This window comes from Lathyrus oleraceus, chromosome 4 (genome assembly GCF_024323335.1).
Source record: "Lathyrus oleraceus cultivar Zhongwan6 chromosome 4, CAAS_Psat_ZW6_1.0, whole genome shotgun sequence".
NCBI classification, from domain to species: Eukaryota; Viridiplantae; Streptophyta; class Magnoliopsida; order Fabales; family Fabaceae; genus Lathyrus; species Lathyrus oleraceus.
The window spans coordinates 282,539,243-282,558,803 of record NC_066582.1 but is presented as its reverse complement, the minus strand read 5'-3'; the positions used below and the strand labels follow the sequence as shown (position 1 = coordinate 282,558,803).

The following is a 19,561-nucleotide window of genomic DNA, read 5'->3' as shown; positions in this document are numbered from 1 at the left end:
AATGAATGGTAAAGGGAAATGATCTTTTTGGGTTGCTTTGTTTAGTTTCCTATAGTCAATGCACATTCTCCATCCCGATTCGATTCGTTTGGTTATAGTTTCTCCTTTTTCATTTTCAATGACTCTTATACCTCCTTTCTTTGGTACTACGTGTACAGGACTAACCCATTTGCTATCAGATATAGGATATATGATACCTGCCTCTAATAACTTGGTTATTTCCTTCTTCACTTTCTCACTCAGGATCGGGTTTAGTCTCCTCTGGTGTTCCCTAGAAGTTTTACAGTCTTCTTCTAGCATGATGCGGTGCATACAAATAGAGGGACTTATTCTTTTAAGATCGGTGATGTTGTATCCTAGTGCGGTTGGATATTTTCTTAAGATATGCAGGAGTTTTCTGTTTCGAGTCTTCCTAGGTCAACATTAACTATCACTGGTCGTTCCAGTTCTAAGTCTAGGAATTCATATCTCAGATTTTTGGGAAGTGTTTTCAGGTCTAGGGTTGGTTTCTTAAGGCATTGCGTAGGATCCGGTGTTATTGCTAAACATTGGTTGAGTTTGTCTTCTACAAGATAGTCAGATGATTTGTCTTTTTCTAACTCCGTTTCTTTTATGCATTCATCGATGATATCCATGAAGTAACATGTATCTTCTATTGCAGGTGCTTTCAAAAATTGGGAAAGAATGAACTCAATTTTCTCTTCTCCTACTTCAAAAGTGAGTCGTCCTCGTTTTACGTCTATGATTGCACCGGCCGTTGCTAAGAACGGTCTTCCCAGTATAATGGGTGTAACTTCATCTTCTCTAATATCCATAATTATAAAATCGGTTGGAATGTAGAATTGACCTATGCGCACTGGAACGTTTTCAAGAATTCCTACAGGATATCTGACGGAACGATCTGCTAGTTGCACAAACATTTTAGTTGGTCTTAATTCTCCCATTTCAAGTCTCTTGCATATGGATAAAGGCATAACACTAATACCGGCTCCTAAATCGCATAAGGCTTTGTCAATGACAAATTTTCCTATGTGACAGGGTATAGAGAAACTACCTGGGTCTTTAAGTTTAGGAGGCATATTCTGGATTATAGCGCTACATTCAGCGGTGAGTGTAACGGTTTCGCTATCTTCAAGTTTCCTTTTATTAGAAAGAATTTCTTTTAAAAACTTGGCATATGAGGGCATCTGCGTAATAGCTTCTGTAAACGGAATTGTGACGTTTAATTGTTTTAGTAGGTCAATAAATTTTTTGAATTGGCCCGCATCTTTGGTTTTAATAAGCCTTTGAGGGTAAGGGATAGGTGGTTTATAAGGTGGTGGAGGTACATAAGGTTCCTTCTTTTCTACGGTTTCCTTATTACTCTCTTCCTTTTTCTTAGGTTCACTTTCCTCCTCAGTTGACTTTTTAGAGTTTTGGTTTTCTATCCTTGGGTCAGACGGTCCTTCCACTTCCGTTCCACTTCTCAGTATAATTGCATGAGCGTGGCTTCTTGGGTTAGGTTGGGGTTGGCCAGGAAATGTACCAGTTGGGGCAGCAGTAGGCGCTTGTCGTTGAGCTACTTGTGATATTTGCGTTTCCAGCATTTTGTTATGGGTAGCCAGGGCATCTACTTTACTTGCTAGTTATTTAATTTGTTCGCCAGTGTGTACATTGTGGTTTAAGAAATCTTTATTGGTTTGTTGTTGAGAAGCTATAAAGTTTTCCATCATGATTTCCAAGTTGGATTTCCTAGGGGCGTTATTGTTAGGTGTAGATGGGATCGGCTTCTGATATCCCGGAGGTATAGCTGGGGCTTGATTCGGAGATTGTCCAGGTGCGTATAAAGCATTATTACTCTTATATGAAAAATTGGGATGATTCTTCCAATTTGAGTTATAGGTGTGCGAGTAGGGGCTTCCTTGAGCAAAGTTTACTTGCTCCGCTTGGATTCCTGTTAGGAGTTGACAATCTGCAGGAGTGTGACCTTGGATTCCACAGACTTCGCAATTCTGAGTTATAGCTACCACGGTGGCTGGAGGTGATACATTTAAACTTTCAATTTTCTGGACCAGAGCATCCACTTTTGCATTAACATGATCAAGGTTACTTATCTCGTACATGCCAGTTTTCGTTTGAGGTTTTTCTACCATTGCTCGTTCGCTTCCCCACTGATAGTGGTTTTGAGCCATGCTTTCGATAAGTTGGTAAGCATCAGCATAAGGTTTGTTCATTAGTGCACCACCTGCGGCGGCGTCTATTGTTAACCTCGTGTTGTACAGGAGACCATTATAGAAGGTATGAATTACTAACCAGTCTTCTAAAACATGATGTGGACAAAGTCTCATCATGTCCTTGTATCTTTCCCATGCTTCGAAGAGAGACTCATTATCTTTTTGTTTAAATCCATTTATCTGGGCTCTTAACATAGCTGTTTTGCTCGGCGGAAAATATCGAGCAAGAAAAACTTTCTTCAACTCGTTCCATGTGGTGACTGAGTTGGAAGGAAGAGATTGAAGCCATCTTCTAGCGCTATCTCTTAACATGAAAGGAAAAAGACGAAGTCGAATTGCCTCTGAAGTGACACCATTAGCTTTAACAGTATCGGCGTATTGGACAAATACGGATAAATGAAGGTTTGGATCCTCGGTAGGATTTCCAGAGAATTGGTTCTGTTGCACTGCCTGCAACAGTGAAGGTTTAAGTTCAAAGTTGTTTGCTTCGATTGCGGGTGGAGCAATACTCGAATGCGGCTCATCTTGCGATGGAGCGGCGTAATCTCGAAGAGCACGAGTTGGTCCTGCCATCTCGGGTATTGGCGAAGGAAGAAGATTTTTGAGATCAGGAAGTTCAACAGGAGGGAGATTGTTTACAGCACGATATTCCCAAATTCGTCGTAAGACTCGGAGATATAGTTCGATATCGTTGATTCGTAAGTAGAACGGCTCGCCTTGTGAGCGAGTGTGTGGCATACAAATCAACGAAAGAAAGAAAAGAAAAGGAAAATAAGCCTTAGTCTCTACAGCGTAACAGAAGAGTTACGATATCGACTAAATAAAAGTCCCCGGCAACGGCGCCAAAAACTTGATCGCGACTTTATGAGTCGAATTTGGGGTACAAACTGCAAGTGCACAGTTCTATCGTGTAGTTTTAAAAGATATCGATCCCACAGGGACTTATGAATCGATATACCGTTTTCTAAGGTTACTTCGTAAAGCTAAGGCGGGTAATACTTTGATTGTTCGGGGGAAAAGTTAAAACTAAACTAAAAATCTAGATTAAATATCAACTAAACGGATATCGGTATGTAGTTCGTCGTAATTAGGGAATCAAATCTTCGTTGGTTTCTTGGTTTTAAAATAAATCTTTTCAGTTGACACTATTGATTAAAAGTCCTATCTCAAACTCTCGCTCTGTTGAATGAACTATGCTTTTATATTAACGTAGCTGTCACTTATTAGTTAAGTCAAAAACCACTTTTTGAAAACAATAGAATCCGTAGAAACTCTTTTTAAGAAAACACTAATCATTTAAACACCCTTATCTCAAACTCTCGCTCTGTTGACTTAGGTTATATAATTAAACTCAAATGCTTAACTCTCGTCCTCACATTCAACCTTTAAAAATACTTTTTGAAAAAGATTAGAATTTAATTAACTCTAAAAATTGCTCTCGCCCTGATCTAGAGTTAATGTCCAATTAACACTGTCCAGTCAAAAACTCAAACTCTCGTTCTATTGCTTTTAACTTCTTTATGTCTTTTACTTTCGTACAAAAACCTTGTTATTAAACCTGTAAATTGGGACCGTGAAAAGAGTGATTTTAATTTTAAACTTAATTAAACCAATTTAGTTTTGATTCCTTCATTCCGCTTACTCTACATACCGATACCTAAATAAATCAGCCAGACATGCTAAACAGATCTAAATAATTATCATGCATAAACAAATTCATCTCAGGCAAATAATATAAATAAACAGTAAAACAGGGCATATATAAATTCAAACAATAATTAAAGAACCTGAGAAATTAAATAGCAGTCTTGAACACTCCACCACAGGCCGGTTGGATTTGTTCTTGAATTCTTCAATCAAACAGAAAAATAAAAGCGAAGGAATAAAAAACTAGATTCTAACGTAAGGTTAGATCCGGTGAAAGGTACACAATAGTTTCCGGTGTAGAAACTATTGCGCGAAAAAGAATTAATTAAGTGCTGAAAGCTTAACTGGAAAAGAAAATAAAAATAAAACTGCAATTTAAAAGCAAAAACAGTAAAGAAAAAGAGTGGTATGCTTGCACGGCTGGAAGAAGAAAAATTGCACGAAGTCGGGAGAATTGAACAACGAACCCAGAGCTTTTCCAAAAGCTACTATTTATATTGGTACTTTTTGTAACTGCTTCCAAGGGTTTTCCGTGTACATAGCCTTCACGTTGCAAACGGTCAAGCGTGATAGTAGGCTTCAACGTGGTCTGTTGCGTTCCTTGTGCCAAAAATATAGGAGAATGGTGTGACGTCCGTCACACCATGTGTGACGCTCGTCACACAAGTGGGTAAAGCGTGACGCTCGTCACAGCCTTTGTGACGCTCGTCACAGGCACAGCACCTTGTGTTTTTGGGCTGGGCTTTGGCTTTTGATATTTGCTTCTTTTCATTCCTTTTTGCACCTCCTTTTCTTCCTTTTTTACTTGTGCTTCAAATAAACTACCTGAGATAAATAGAAAGAAAATACCGCGTAATATCGAATAAAATGAAATAAATTGAAGTAAATAATAATATAATTTAATTAAATTGAGTCCTAGAATGTGATACTATTTCATGTTATCACGACTCTGCTGGGGACATGTATTTTACATAGTGGGCCTTTCCTAGCTTTTGTTTGTTTATTGCCTATTGTGTGTTATTTATTTATTGCTTTGCATACTTATCTGCTTGCATTGCATCCTATGTGCGCTTTACTGTTTCATGCATACTATGCTGGTTGTGTACCTGTTTCACTATTGGGTGGGAGTCACAAGAGGTAAAAGGCCCAATACACAGGCTATGAGTGAACTTTAGGACACCTAGGAATAGAGTGATTCATGGGAAGCAGGTGGTATGGCGCCACTTAGCGGAATATGGTATCACGAGCAGTTCAGATTCTGATGGGGTATTATCGTTGCATACACCTGGTGTGCATATGATGATATTCTTGAAAGGATTGTTTATCCTGCGTTTCTCTTGACCTTACCCTGGCCTAGATTACACCCGTGAGTGGGGCGGGAATGAATCATTTACAGGTACTGATGGTGACTTGTTCTGTTGGTGACTATTGTTTGGTTCTTGTTGGTGACCGTTGGTTCTGAAGTATGGGTTCTGAGTTGATGATTGTGTTCTATGGTTCCCAGTTCCGAATTCATGCCGAAGTGCTGATCCGGTATTATATTCCTCAGTGGGTTTCTCTCCAGGTAGTGCAACCTGACAGATGTTCAAGCGGATCCAGCAATCCTGATTGACATGCCTTTGCATTGCATAACATCATCTGCATATTTGCATCCAACATCTCATGCTTATTCATTTGCAGAGTATTCCCTTTTTAAGGGGGGTGCCTTGAAATTGAATAAGCAGTGCATCGCATACCATGCATACTAACCCTTGTTTGTTTTGCAGGTGTCACTGCAGTGTCTAATGTTTGTTCCCTGTCTCATGAATTATTGGTCCCAAGCGAGTCCACAGGTACCCGACAAAGGAAAATCGTCCGCAACTAGCGATGGACCAAGTACAGAAAGAGCTGGCTGATATGCGTGAAAGGATGGATCAGTTCATGACATTGATGACTGGTATGGCAGAAGGCCAGGAAAAGCTGAGGGAACTGGTTGAGCAACCGAGGCCCGATCCAGAGGTAGAGATACCAAATGCTGAGGGAAACCCTGGTAACCCTGGGAACCCTGATAACCCTATGAACACTGGTAACGCGGGTAACGCAAATGCTGATGGAAACCCGGGTAATGTTGGCAACCCGGGGAATGTTGGAAATGGTATTGGCGGAAGGTACAACATGAATCAAGGAATTCGGATTAACGGGCGCCCCGTTACTGAAGATTATCAGTATGATCAATTCTCTTTGCACGACGAAGCCCATGAGACCACTCTCCGTATGGATGAGCTTGCTGAGAAGCTAAAATCTTTGGAGTCTCAAAATTCCTTAGGTTTTGATGTCACAAATCTTGGTCTGGTTCAGGGAGTAAGGATTCCTCACAAGTTCAAACCCCCTACTTTTGAGAAATACAACGGGGCTTCTTGCCCATGCACTCATCTCCAATCTTATTTGGGAAGGTTGGGAGCCCACACGGAAGACGAAAAGCTGTGGATGTACTATTTTGTAGACAGTCTAACTGGAGCTTCTCGTGAATGGTATTCTCATTTGTCTCGTACTACCATCAAGAGTCGGAAAGACTTGGCAGAGGCTTTTGTCAAGCAATATCAATACAACTTGGACATGGCCCCAAATCGGACCTTGTTGCAAGGAATGTCTCAGACTGCCAAGGAGACCTTTAGAGAATATGCTCAGCGTTGGAGACAAATTGTTGCGTCCGTCCAACCCCCTATGTCTGAAAGGGAGATGGCGGACATGTTCATGAACACTCTTCAAGGCAATTATATTGAGAGATTGGCTGCTTGCCCGTCAATCAGCTTTGCAGAGATAGTAATTGCTGGAGAAAGAATCGAGAGTCTGTTGAAGATGGGCCGAATTCAAGACAGTAGTGCTTCCAGCTCTTCAGGTCCCAAGAAACCGTTTGCTGGTAACGGTCAGCGAAGAAGAGAAGGCGAGACAAGCGTTGTGTATGCCGACAGAGGCAGGGGAAGAGGATGCCCTAATTATTATCAAGATCAAGTGGCCGCAATCACTATTCCAACACCTGTTCCTCAACAGCAACAACAACCGCAGTATCATCCGCAACAGCAACCCAGGTACAATAATCAACAACAAGGAGGTAATCCGGGTCAGCAGAGACACTATCAACAACGTCCAAGGAAGACGGACTGGGTCATTGAGCCAACCCCAATGCCTTATTCTGTATTACTTCCCAGGCTGATTGACCTGAATCTGGTTACGTTAAGAACTCTGGCCCCACCAATCAATCCCAATAATTTGCCTAGAGGTTATGATATCAACGCCAGATGTGCTTTTCACTCCAACGCACCTGGCCATACTACAGATAATTGCAAGGCTCTCCAGCTAAAGGTACAAGATTTGAGAGATGCCCAGGCTATCAATTTTTCTCCGGTGCCTAATGTTATCCAAAACCCGATGCTAGCCCACGGCGGGCAGAAGATTAATACTGGTGATAGTGGGGAAACTTTGAATTTGGTTTCTGATGTGACTAAAGTGAAGACTTCGCTATCGGTGGTCAAAGACCGACTTTTGAAAGGACAGATTATCCCAGGCTGTGGGGAAGAGTGCAAAAATTATCGAGTTGCCGAGAACGGATGTGACAGTTTGAGAAGGGGTATTCAGCAACTGATAGATGAAGGTTGTCTTCAGTTCGATCAGACCCGTCCAGTGAAGAATGATGTGTCGACAGTGACAATTTATTTCACTCCCGAAGAAATATATGTTCCCGAGAGACCCGCTCCAACAACAATATATTTCCCAGAAAGTACAGAACCAGCAACGGTGAACAACGAAAGTCCAGTACCAGTTATAATTTATTCTGACAGCCCTCCACCGACTTTGGTTAGTCCGGTCACCATCACGATACCAGGACCTGTTCCGAATGAGAAAGACAGTGCTATCCCGTGGCACTATGGGGCTGATATCTACTTCCAGGGGCGGAAAGTTGACGATGAAGGCATTGACATTGGTAGCTCCGCTGTAGACAATGTTGGAGGGGTTGGTAGCTTCACTCGCAGTGGACGTCTATTTGCACCATCAATATTGCGCACGAATACTGAAGCTGAGGCAGCTGCCAAGGCTAAAGGAAAACAGGTAGCCACCGAAGAGGTTACTACTGAGGAAGCTCCTCCTAAGACCACATTCGAGAAGGAAGTGGATGAGTTTATGAGGATTATCAAGAAAAACGACTACAAGGTAGTCGACCAGCTAAATCAGACACCCTCAAAGATCTCCATTCTTTCGCTATTGATGTGCTCTGAGGCGCACAGAGCCGCCTTGTTGAAAGTACTGAATATGGCCTATGTTCCACCAGAGATAACCGTTAACCAGCTGGAGTCGGTAGTTTCAAATGTAAACGCTAGCCATGGGCTAGGTTTCACGGACTATGACCTGACATCTGAGGGCAGGAATCACAACAAAGCCTTGCATATCACAATGGAATGCAAATGGGTGGTGTTTTCCCATGTTTTGGTTGATACAGGCTCTTCTCTGAATGTTCTTCCAAAGAAAGCCTTAATGAAGTTGGATTGCGATGGCATCATCCTGAGGCCAAGTAATTTAGTTGTGAGGGCTTTTGATGGCTCTAAGAGATCTGTCTTTGGCGAAGTTGAGTTGCCAGTTAAGATTGGACCGCAGGTGTTCAAGAGTACCTTTTATGTGATGGATATCCAGCCTGCCTATAGTTGTCTGCTAGGGAGGCCCTGGATTCATGTTGTCGGTGCTGTTACTTCTACTCTCCACCAGAAGCTCAAATATGAACTAGAAGGTCAGGTTGTCACTGTTTGTGGTGAAGAGGATATTTTTGTTAGCCACCTGTCTACATTTAAGTATGTATAGATGGATGGCGAGATGCATGAGATGCTGTGTCAGGGCTTCGAAGCCATAAACATCAGTGAGGTCGCGCCCGAAGCTGTCTTTTCACCTAAGTCCGAGAAGGTCGGGACTTCTATCTCTTCATACAAGCAAGCTGTTGAAGTGGTTAAAGTTGGTAATGCCCAAGGCTGGGGCAAATTTGTGGAGCCAGTCATCAAAGAAGACAAGTTTAGATTGGGGTTTACTTCGGGGTCTCAGAAGAATGAAGTCGGTACTTTCTCCAGCGAGGGTTTGGTTTCTCCCCACATCGTCAATGCTGCAGATGAAGACAAGGCTGACAGCGACTGTGATTCGGATAGCTGGATTCGCCCGTGTGTCCCGGGAGAAAAGCTCAACAATTGGTCGTCCGGGTTACTCTACTGAAAGAGTAATTTTTATTGTTTTCCTTTTTTTACATGCATAATAAAGTCTTACACTTTGCCCAAGGTGTAATGATTCATCTGTAGGGCCATCCATTTAGTCGCATTTCACAATTATTTTCATCATCAATAAAGGACAGCTTTTGCAAACAATTTTGTGTTCTCTTTCTTTCAATTATTTTTTACTTCTACAGAAAAACAATAAAAATGGCAACGTTTCTTTTTCGTTTTTCTTTCCAAAAATCTCGTTCTAAGGTAAAGCATGATCCTCCATCATACAAAGATGATCACCCAGATCTCACTGCTAACGACATTGTTATGGCCAAGTATGACTTCGACAATCCTATCTATCAAGCCGGAGAAGAGGTTGAGGAAGATTGTGAATTGCCTGAAGAGTTAGCCAGGTTGTTGAAACAGGAGGACCGAGCTATTACACCTTATCAGGAAGTGATTGAGACCATCAACATTGGTACCGAAGACGTCAAGAAAGAAATCAAGATCGGGGCCAGTCTACAGGCCGAGGTGAAAGAACAGTTGATCAGTTCGCTTAGTGAGTACGTCGACATCTTTGCTTGGTCCTATCAAGATATGCCAGGTTTGGATACGGACATCGTTGTGCACCGGTTACCGTTGAATGAAGATATGCCGCCGGTGAAGCAGAAGTTACGCCGAACTCATCCTAACATGGAAATGAAAATCAAAGAAGAAGTTCATAAACAGTGGGATGCAGGGTTTCTCGCTGTGGCCAGTTACCCACCATGGGTTGCCAATATCGTACCAGTACCCAAGAAGGATGGCAAAGCACGGATGTGCATCGATTACAGAGATCTGAATAGAGCAAGTCTGAAAGACGACTTCCCATTACCTCACACCGATGTTTTGGCTGATAACACAGCTCAGTTCTCCGTATATTCTTTCATGGATGGTTTTCCGGTTATAATCAGATTAGGATGGCGCCGGAAGACATGGAGAAAACGACATTCGTCACACCGTGGGGTACCTTCTGTTACAAGGTCATGCCTTTTGGGTTGAAGAACGCATGGGCAACGTACCAACGGGCTATGGTAACACTTTTTCATGATATGATTCACAAAGAGATCGAATGCTATGTGGATGATATGATTGCCAAGTCCCGAACTGAAGAAGAACATCTGGACAATCTGCAGAAGTTGTTTGAACGTCTAAGAAGGTTCAAGTTAAGGCTGAATCCGAACAAGTGCACTTTTGGAGTGCGAATTGGTAAGCTGTTAGGTTTCATTGTAAGTGAAAGAGGAATAGAGGTAGATCCTGCGAAAGTAAAAGCCATTCAAGAAATGCCTGCACCTAAAACAGAAGGAGAGGTTCGTGGCTTCCTGGGCAGATTGAATTACATTTCAAGGTTCATTTCTAATCTCACAGCCACATGTGAGCCATTGTTCAAGATGCTGAGAAAAGAGCAAGAGGTCAGGTGGAATGATAATTGTCAGAAAGCCTTTGAAAGAATAAAAGAGTATTTGCAGGAGCCCCGATTCTAATGCCTCCAGTAGAGGGAAGACCGTTGATCATGTACTTGACGGTGTTAGAAAGGTCAATGGGTTGTTTGCTCGGCCAGCATGACGAGTCAGGTCGAAAAGAGAATGCAAGATACTACCTTAGCAAAAAGTTTACCGACTGTGAACAAAGATACTCACTGCTCGAGAAAACTTGTTGCGCTTTGGCATGGGCTGCTCGCCGACTAAGACAGTATATGTTGACTCACACGACTCTATTGATATCAAAGTTGGATCCAGTCAAGTATATTTTTGAGAAGCCAGCGCTTACCGGAAGGGTTGCTAGGTGGAAAATGATACTGACAGAGTATGACATCCAACACACTTCATAAAAATCCATCAAAGGAAGTGTCTTGTATGACTATCTTGCAGAGAAACCGATTGATGATTACCAACCTATGAGGTTCGACTTTCCTGATGAAGACATCATGTTTCTCAAATTGAAAGATTGCGAGGAAACACTCCCGGAGGAGGGGCCGGACCTTGAATCCAAATGGATCATGATGTTTGATGGGGCGGTCAACGTCAATGGTCGCGGAGTTGGTGCAGTGTTGATCACGCCGGAGGGGGTTCATATGCCATTTTGTGCGAGAATAACTTTTCCCTGCACCAACAATGTAGCCGAATACGAAGCTTATATCCTAGGACTTGAGGAAGCCATCAACCTACAGATTAAAACCCTGGATGTATACGGGGATTCAACTTTTGTCATCAATCAAACCAATGGAAAATGGTATACACATCAGCCTCATTTGGTTCCTTACAAAGACTATACGAGAAGATTGTTGACTTTCTTTACGACAGTGAAGCTGCATTACATTCCTCGTGAAGAAAACCAATTTGTTGATGCTTTGGCTACCTTGTCTTCGATGATTAAGGTGCTATGTTAGAACTACGTACCCAGAATTGATGTATCCCGGCTTGATATACCCGCTTATGTGTTTGTTGCCGATGCAGTATCTGATGATAAGCTGTGGTATCATGACATCAAGCATTTCTTGAAGAGTCAAGAGTACCCAGCTGGGGCGTCTTCGAACGATAAGAAGACGTTGAGGAGGTTAGCCGGTAGCTTCTTCCTAAACTCAGATGATACTTTGTACAAGCGAAATTTCGACATGGTTTTGCTCATTTGTGTGGACAAGCAGGAAACGGACATGTTAATGCAAGAAGTACATGAGGGATCTTTCAGTACCCATGCCGGAGGACATGCAATGGCTAAGAAGTTGTTAAGATCGGGGTATTATTGGTTAACAATGGAGGTGGACTGTTGCGCATACGCCCGAAAGTGTCACAAGTGCCAGGTTTACGCAGATAAAGTGCATATCCCTCCAAGCCCATTGAATGTCATGTCGTCACCCTGGCCTTTTGCAATGTGGGGCATTGATGTTATTGGCAAGATCGAGCCGACTGCTTCCAACGGCCATAGATTCATTTTGGTCGCTATTGATTACTTTACCAAGTGGGTGGAAGCAGCATCCTATGCGAATGTTATGAAGCAGGTGGTAGCCAGATTTCTGAAAAGAGATATCATCTGCAGATACGGAGTTCCCGAGCGGATCATTACTGATAATGGTTCGAATCTCAATAAAAAAATGATGGCAGAGCTTTGCCGGGACTTCAAAATCGAGCATCACAATTCTTCCCCTTACAGGCCAAAAATGAATGGCGTTGTTGAGGCAGCTAACAAGAATATTAAGAAGATTGTGCAAAAGATAGTGGTAACATACAAGGACTGACATGAGATGTTACCGTTTGCATTACATGGGTATCGAACTTCAATTAGAACATCCACCGGGGCAACACCTTATCAGCTTGTATATGGCACGGAAGCAGTTCTTCCAGTTGAAGTCGAAATTCCTTCTTTGCGGGTCCTGATGGATGTTAAGCTGGACGAAGCAGAATGGGTCCGTTCTCGATACAATCAGCTGAGCCTAGTTGAGGAAAAGAGACTGGCAGCTATATGCCATGGCCAACTATATCAGAGACGGATGAAGAGAGCATTTGATAAGAAAGTGCACCCTCGGGAGTATCAAGTCGGTGAATTGGTACTCAAAAGAATTCTTCCTCCCAACACAGATCACAGGGGCAAATGGACACCGAACTATGAGGGTCCATACGTGGTTAAAAGAGTTTTCTCTGGCGGAGCTTTGATGCTAACAACCATGGATGGCGAAGACTTCCCATCCCTTGTCAACTCAGACGCAGTTAAAAAATAATTCGCATAATTGACCCGCTGGACGAAAGAAAGAGAGTCCAGGCAAGAAATGGGCATCCCGACGAACAAAAAAAAATAATAAAGAGGTTCGGGCAAAAATTAGGGATATAAAAAAAATAATAAAAAAAATGTAGACCCGGTGAGTCGAAAACCGAGAAAGGGCGGCTCAGGCAAAAAAGGGTATCCCGGTGGATTGAAAACCCAAAAGGGCGGTCCACGCAAAAGAGGGAATAAGTGAATGACTGCGATCTGAGTTCATCCGTGTTATATCACCGTTTCGTTCAATCCAGCAATCTTCGAAGGTTAAAGATCGACTAATCATCCACTTCAGAAAGCAAGATGAGCAGAGCGTCTTGAGGTCATACGAGCCATAGCAGAGTCGAAACTCAGTGGGACCCCGTATCCACATTACCATTAGGATAGTTTTCTTTTGTTCAATTTATAGCGATCGCCTCTTTTCTGGGATCAGCTTCCTGATGTACTCGCCTATTCCTGGCACAAATTTTTCAACCAATAAAAGTCGAATAATTCAGTTAAAAAGCCTCTTTATTTTTTCATTTATCAGTTTGTTTGCAAAAGATGTCTGAATTCTTGATGAAACATATTGCATCTGAACATGATGGTGGCTTTTGCAAATGATTTGCACAGGAAAACATTTAAAATTGCTTTGAATGTGCTTAATCCCGGACGGTGAATTCAAACCGAGTAATTCCCCCGGGACATACGTGTGTGTTTACAGGTCACAGGAACCGGATGCCAAGTCATGAACCTCATCCCCAAGCAGTCGACAAAGTCTCTCCTCAGCAGAGCATGTCCCCCAATAGAGTTGCACCTTGTAGCCCCAGCAACAGCGGAGTAGTTGCATCCCCAACAGACAAGAGGGTGGTGTTCCCAGGGTTCGTCTCATTCCCCAGCAGATTATTTTTAACAGATTTGTTTGGGTCCTCAGCCTGAGGACGATTAGCAAGTTCATATCCCCAGTAAAGGTCGATTCCTACGACATCTCCCCAGGAAGTGCTTTCCCCACAGACTCTCCTCATAGAGCCTCGCCAAACAAAGTTCCCATAGTTGATACTCCCCCAGCAAGGTCAACTTTTCAAAAAAAGGGAGAGCCGATTTATTTTCGGTGGCTCCCCGGTCCCGGCAGACGGATCATTCCCCACAGAGCATTCAAGGATTGATACAATGATCCGTTCCCTACCGGAGTTTGCTTCCCCAAGCAGATTTCTTTTTGCACCATGCATAACATTTGCATTTGCATGCATATCAAGCATACACATAAGTTGATAAAAAAGTTCTTCAAAGCAGACTGAAGAATTACTTTACAACCAAAGTCATGAGATTCAGCCAGAGGATCAAGTGTGTATGATCCAGCAGGAGGGTCATTTCGAAGATTCAGCCTGAGAGTCGCCTACAAGCGTTATTTCCCCGGCAAGCCAGCTAGAGGAGTAGATTGACAGCTCAATAGAAAATCAACCTACAAGAGGATCCAGCCCGCGGATCGCCATTTAGAAAACAAAAGTCTAATTGAAGAATCGTTGCGACACGTTCTAGCCTGAAGAATATGTACAAAACCCAAAAAGTGGAATATTCTCGAAGCTATATATCTAACATGAAGATTGGGTGTAGATTTCGAAAGAGGGTCAACCAGCGCATGCCTCAGATGCGAGATCCTGATGATGGGAATTTATCATCAAATCAATCCAGATCTAGCCAAAAGATCGAAGTAGGTATAGCCCGAAGACCGAGAATAGATTCAGCCAGAGAATCGAAACAAAGAAGATCTAGCCAGAAGATCGAAGTAGATCTAGCCAGAAGATCGAAGTCAGGTCTATCCTGAAGACCAAAAATAGATTCAGCCAGAGAATCAAAGAGAATAGATTCAGCCAGAGAATCGAAACAAAGAAGATCTATCCAGAAGACCGAAAATAGATTTAGCCAGAGAATCAAAGAGAATAGATTCAGCCAGAGAATCGAAACAAAGTAGATCTAGCCAGAAGATCGAAGTCAGGTCTAGCCCGAAGACCGAGAATAGATTCGGCCAGAGAATCTAAGATCGAAGTAGATCTAGCCAGAAGATCAAAATCGTATCCAACCCAAGGATCAAAATTAATATCCAACCAGAGGACTAAATTGAGTATAGATTCAGCCAGAGCATCGAAACTCAAGATTAAGTCAGAAGATTGATCCAGATTCAGCCAGAGGATCGGAAGGAAAATAAATAGCACGGTCTATTTCAGCATTTTTGTGGTGTTCTCGGAGCGCAAATTTTCGGTCTGTCTTTGGTATTCAATCACAGCTCACCCTGTTTGTATGATAAGTTGTTCGCTTTCATCTTGCTCGGGTTAGTTGATGATTGAATAGGGTCAGCTGTAACACCCCAAAATTTGCCCTCCTCATTCATGCATTTATCTTTAGGTCATTTAACATTTCATAGTGCATTTCATCATGTCAATCAGAATCAGATCCAAGAAGCTTGAATATCATCCCCGACACTTTGTGGGTTCTATCCGGGTGATCAGTCAACACAAGGGAAAAGACTTGAGTTACTTCCAACAGGTTCAAATGGGGTCTATCCATCATTCCAAATGCTAATCTTGAAGGAGCAAGAATCCGTTCCTGAGCTGTCATGCTCGCTAGGCGAGCAGAATGGTTTGCCTAGAGAATCTGAACTGTCATGCTCGCTAAGCGAGCAGATCCTTCCCTAGGCGAAGCGCACACGTTTTCAGAAGATAACAGAAAGTCATGGGCTTGAGTTGCCCTCATTTGAGCCCACCAAGCCACGAAAATCAGGTTATAAATACAGAATTCCATTGAGCCAAACCAGAGGCCATTCCTATTCCCTGGCAGAGAGAGACCTACGAACTAACCTGCAGCAGCCTCCAGACAGCTCTGAAAAGTTCACTCTGACTCACACACTTTTTCACCTCCATCTCACGCAAACCCTAACATTGCTTTGAAAACCCAGCCGTGCCGTTCGATTTTAATCGATCTCTCTAATCAGGTTTGCCCTTATTCCCATTACTCTATGCTTTCAATTTGAATGCTCTGAATGTACGAGGTATCGTTAGGTTTTGCCCACGGGTTTAGATGTGCATGAATGTGTAGACAATACCTTGAATGTTTAATCGTTTCGTTTCTCATGGATACCATAGGGATTGGGTTTCTGAGATCGTACTGTTATCCATGAAAAACCCAAAACCCGCAGGCGTTCACTAGCACCATCGCTAGGCGAGCCTGTAGCAAAGCTTCTCTAAGCCCTCGCTAGGCAAAGCAGCAATGATCGCGACAGCAGTTGCTTTTTACGTTTGCTCTAATCTGTTTTGTGTTTAGCATGGCATTGTTTCCTCCTGATTCCATCCTGTTACTCTAACCTGTTTGTTGAGTTTTTGTGAGGGCTCACATACTCTTGCAGGGATAGCTTGCTTGGTGTTCCACTTTATTTGTGGGATACCATCTGGAGGTTTATTCTGATTACCTGTATTTACCTGCTTTCTTTGATGGTGCCAGCTTGAGAGATCTCCAGGTTTCTTGTGTCGTTAGTTGCTATTACTTCGGATCTTTATCCGTACGGTAGACCTCTTGATCCCTTTATTTTTCCCGCATTTTACCGCTTTCTTATCTGGAAGACCTCAACAGGAGGCAATGTTTTCTTTTGTTTGTTTACTTTTGTGCCCAAAGACCTCCCAGAAGAGGCACCAGTGCTAAAGACCTCCACGAAGAGGCAATTGACGGATAAAAGGGATTAGTAGTCAATCCCCCATTATGCAGTGCGTCGTTCTTTAAGATGACACTACGTGTCGATGCTTCAAAACAAAAGCCCAAGATCTTTTGTCCGGTCAGTCAGTGGAGAGGGTTCCATCTTTCTGAACCCCCACGCCTTGTCGTGAGCTTACCCTGTCCAAGGTTAAGAGCTATGAGGTCTTATCCTCATTCCCCTTTTGATCTGCTCACCCTGACGTTCAGTGTCAGTGGTTAAGAGTCCATTTGATTACCCTCCCATGGCTTGTCTGTCGAGGTTGATATGACCCCTCTTGACTAAAGCCCTACCCATATATGTTTGAGCCCCCTCGTCGGCGTGTTTACTTTATGCATATTTGTTTTGTATGGTATGATTGTCTCCGTATAGGATTGCTAGGCTTCGGATAGTCTCTCGTTTGCATGACAATTAAGGTAGCTTTGTTCCTTCGTCTAGGACTTCCTTTTTGCATGAGCATCCCTAAAACCCAAACAAACTCATTGATTTTTCTTCTCCTAAGAACACGCTTACTCCTTCTACTACAGGCGAGTAAGTCTCCAAAGGTCGAGCATCCGGTAGATTGTGTAGTAACGTCGTTCGCCCAAAACCAATCCCATAGTTAGCCGAACTACGTTTTTCTCTGATTCTCATTCCAGATGAGATACATAGGCATAAGACGCGATGTCTTACCGAGCACACTTCCCCTTAACCCATAGGTAGCCGAGCTACGAAGACTCTAATTCTGATATTCAGATGAGATACGTATGCAGTGGATGCAACATCCGTGCGAGTCATTTTCTTTTGACCCCTCTTTTAGTAAATAGTACATTAGATAAACCCACACCCTTTAGACAAGAACAACAAGAGTGGATCCCGTAGAGTACTACGGATGCGTAGGGGTGCTAATACCTTCCCTTCGCATAATCGGCTCCCGAACCCAAGATTTGGTTGCGAGACCTTGTCTTTTCCTTTCCTTTCTCCCAGGTTTACTTCGAGCGTTTCCTTTCCCTCCTTTGGGATAAATAACGCACGGTGGCGACTCTCCTGTCATTTTCCCTTTTTCGCCGGTTGTCTCTTTTTCGCATTTAGGTTGCGACAAAGGGGTAATAAGTTTAAAATTCATAGATACAGACCATTAATAGGCTAATATCTTCACAAAACCCTTGGTTGAAGATAGATTTTCCTTCATTCTGAAACATTTAAACATGGCAGATTGCCTAGAACGATTTTAAACTCGTGCTTGTCTTCTGTTTTGTTAAATAGGCTCTGACTTAATCATTTATTGCTCACCTGGTTCTGGTTTTGATACTTCTACCAGTTAGATGTTATCTGGATTAGAATCCTCCTGAATCAAAAACCTTTTGGTATTCTTGATGTCAGAAACATCAACACGTGGCCTCTCAAACGTGTGGCATTGGATCTTCTAGACAACTGTCTAGCTCAGAACTCAAGATCCAAACTGTTGAGATCTCCTCGAGCAATGTGCATATTCTTGAGATTAGACTACCATCATTAGCTGCAATTAATTCTCCCCAAGTGTGTCAACTCAGATTTTTGGACTAATTATTATTGTTGTTTCCTATTCTCTAATTAGGCTGTCGTTTTGCATGCTAAGTGGTTTTGTATATATATTTTCCACAATTCTCACTTTCACCCTTTTCACTCACAAACCTACACAAACCCTCTTGTGCTCGTGGTTCTCTGTAACTTCTTTAACCTTCATCAACAACCAAAATCTTCATCTTCTCAAACTCAATGGATTCTCAATAGCAACAAGTTTACGATTATTCTCAGCAAATGGAAGCTATTGAACAACATGTTAAAGCTCCACAACTAGTTGCTACTCAAAATGCTACAACCTCAATAACTGCCTACAAAGAACCCCACATTCTTGACCGTCCCCTTCATATAAACCTTGCCACACCATTTGAAAAGCTAGAAGTTCTATGTGAGTCACTAGTTGATTTTGACAACTTGAAGCGTAACGACATTGATCTTAGTAAAGAACTAAAGAAACAAGTATGGGGAAATTACTTCAAGAGACTCTACGATCCATTATACACCTTCCTTGTTAAGGAATTCTGGAGATTTTCATACTGCGATGATCATTGTGTTGTTTCCTACGTCTTAGGGGTTAAAATGGTCATCACAAAGAAGTCCATATCCAAGCTTATGGATATGGAAAATACTGGGGGAAGAAGGATCTATAACATCAACCCTAGGGAGAAATACATATCCTAGGAGATAGTCCCCACTATACTCAAATAGATCCCAGAAGGGAAAACCTCTAAGAACAAGGAACTTGACCAGAATCTGAGGGTCTGATTAAAGATTATTCTAGGGACCATCCACCATCGTCCAGCTTCAAACTCATCAGATTACATAAACACATATCAGAAATGCATCATGTATTGCCTTCATAATGGATTAAAGCTAAATCTTCCCTCATTAATCTTCAAATATCTGAGGGATTCAGTCAGAGATACAAGAAACCACATGAAGCCCAGAAACTACATCCCTCTAGGGAGGCTCATCTCTGATTTCCTAATAGAAAGTGGGATGGTGAACCACCTGATCTCCATCAACATGATGGAAGATGTAACTATGGACGTTGGTAAGCCTTTGAATGCCAAAAATATGAAGAGCATGGGGGTCATTGACAGAGTCTTACTCAAACAAACTTTGGACACATCCTAGGAAGCTCTGAAGGATCAGAGGAAGATACTAAATGGGTTGTATCTTTTCTCCAAGGTAGATCCTCCAGATGTTATTGCTCATTAGCTTCAAGACCTGGCGTCTCAAGGTGTTGACATCTCAGAGTTCTCTGTGGACTAGCTACTAGAGAAACCACCAAATTTGATGAAGAGTAAGAGAGATCCCTCTGAGAAGTTAAAGAAGAAGAAGACTCTAAAGTTGGGAGAACCTTTAGAAACCAAATCGCATGTGCCTCTGGACTCCTCCACTCCAAGTAAGTCATATCTCTCTAAATCTCC

At 42.5% G+C, this 19,561-nt stretch overlaps 1 non-coding gene across 1 annotated transcript; it reads left to right on the top strand.

Annotated features, from left to right (window-relative positions):
• The first annotated feature begins 2,301 nt into the window (after positions 1–2,301).
• LOC127077461 (small nucleolar RNA R71) lies at positions 2,302–2,408 on the top strand. Its single transcript, XR_007787272.1, has one exon. It is a non-coding gene; the product is annotated as a small nucleolar RNA R71 (small nucleolar RNA).
• The last annotated feature ends 17,153 nt before the right edge of the window (positions 2,409–19,561 follow it).